This window comes from Vanacampus margaritifer, chromosome 6, assembly GCF_051991255.1.
Source record: "Vanacampus margaritifer isolate UIUO_Vmar chromosome 6, RoL_Vmar_1.0, whole genome shotgun sequence".
Taxonomy (NCBI): domain Eukaryota; kingdom Metazoa; phylum Chordata; class Actinopteri; order Syngnathiformes; family Syngnathidae; genus Vanacampus; species Vanacampus margaritifer.
This window is the reverse complement of record NC_135437.1, coordinates 29,426,598-29,428,494: the sequence shown is the minus strand read 5'-3', so window position 1 is coordinate 29,428,494 and position 1,897 is coordinate 29,426,598. Positions and strand designations below refer to the sequence as shown.

At 37.2% G+C, this 1,897-nt stretch overlaps 1 non-coding gene across 1 annotated transcript; it reads left to right on the top strand.

The window, feature by feature from the left end:
• The first annotated feature begins 1,086 nt into the window (after positions 1 to 1,086).
• trnay-gua (transfer RNA tyrosine (anticodon GUA)) lies at positions 1,087 to 1,174 on the top strand. The gene is given in 2 exon segments: positions 1,087 to 1,123; positions 1,139 to 1,174. It is a non-coding gene; the product is annotated as a tRNA-Tyr (tRNA).
• Positions 1,175 to 1,897: the final 723 nt, after the last annotated feature.

Below are 1,897 nucleotides of genomic sequence, written 5' to 3'. Positions count from 1 at the left end.
GAAAAAAATAGAATTGAGGTGACTTGTACAGTAGCTCAATGCTTCCGTCACCGACGACTCACCACTGGCGAGAGCTGTGGCTGACCACAAAAGCTTGTGGCTGACTTGGAGCCTCGAACGTGTTGGTTAATGTTGAATTGATGTGTTCAATTGAGGTCAATGATTAAACTGCACAAACGTATGTTTTCCCCCACATTTATTACCACCATCTGTCCGTCCGCTTGTCAGTAGTCACACTCATCTGGAATTTAGTGTGATTCATTGTTTTCGTGATGTTACAAACTGCTTTACTGTAGTCTGCATGCACCGACAAAGCCGCAACAGGTGCGCAGTCACAAAAGCCGGCAGGTGGACATTTTTAATATCAAATAAAAACAGGGAATTTTAATGTAAACAGCTGCATGCTGTAAAAAAAAAAATCAGAGGGGATTAAAAAAAAATACACAAAACACCTTGTACACTTGCACAATGAAATTCCATCAATTGCAAGAAGTGTATGAGTTGAGGGGGCCTGGCAATGGGCTCATTTGACAGTAAATGGTCACTGAAACGTTACAATACTACCACCTACTGATTTACTGAATGCATTTATAAAAGTGCATGTTATTTTTGTTCTGTTTTGTGACAATATGCAAAAGTACACAGTGTTATTTTAATGACGTACATTGGCTCGACTTCGATTAAGATAATTTGAAGGTAATACTGCTACTTACGAACGACAATATCACAAACAAAGGAATGATGACGTCACACACAAGCGGTTACCTGGGAAGTTGTCTAGTTTAGCTAATTAGTCAAATTTAACGATGTTCCCTTTTTTGGAGACAAAGTAGCACGACGAGGCGTGTTCATTTTTATGCTTTCATGTGTTAGCTAGCGTTAGCAAGAGACGCTAAAGTAAGCTATGACAAGCTTCCGCTTCTTTGTGACAAGACAACATTTTCTTTGTTTTTCCTCGGTTTGTTTGGCCTTCAGCGCGAAAACCGAGCCTACATATTTATCTAGCGCCTTAGAATCGGAAGTAGTTAGAAATATAAAAACAGTAGTTAGAAATATTAAAACATTTTAGTCCATGTCGTATTTGTACCTTCGATAGCTCAGTTGGTAGAGCGGAGGACTGTAGAAGCCTAAAGCTGAAATCCTTAGGTCGCTGGTTCAAATCCGGCTCGAAGGAATTCTTTTTCCCCTTCCGCTTTGTCTTGCGTGAAATATTTAAGGCGACGTTGTGCGAACTGCGTTGTAATTCAGTGAAGCCGGTCAGAACCACGTTTAGTTTGCAGCAAAGCAGAGTTGGCAAAAGTAGTCAGAAATACTTCGATAAAACTAAACGAAACTCCTAAAACAACAAACGACCAAAAAAAGTGCAGTGTCAATTGTACTAAAGAGTACTTTTTTTTTCCCTTTGAGAGATTTTTTTTTTTACTGAAATTTTGAAAATACTAATCAGTAAACTTGCACATGTACACTAAGATTTGTATGAAAATGTATTTATCTGAAAATTCCGGTTGCAGTCTGTTTCATGTTTGAACAGCACTGAAATAAAATATTAAGGCGTAATGTTCCATTAATATAACATTCTTCCATGTTTAATGTGTGAATCCTAACCCTAAGTAAGACGTTTTGTTGAATATTCCCATAAAAAATGTATGGCCGAATCGATTTCAGAATTGGGCGCTGTAATATCGCAATATATTGCAGAATCGATTTTTTTCGAACACCCCTAATATATATTTAAATATATATTGAAATATATATTTATATAGACGGTAGAAGCAGTGTGTAGCCAAGAAAGGCTAAATGAAGAAAACAGACCGTTAGGAACAAATGAATACATTTTCCTGACTACAACGTTGTAATATTTCATATGTAATGTAATGAAATCTGTCAAAGTAGGTGA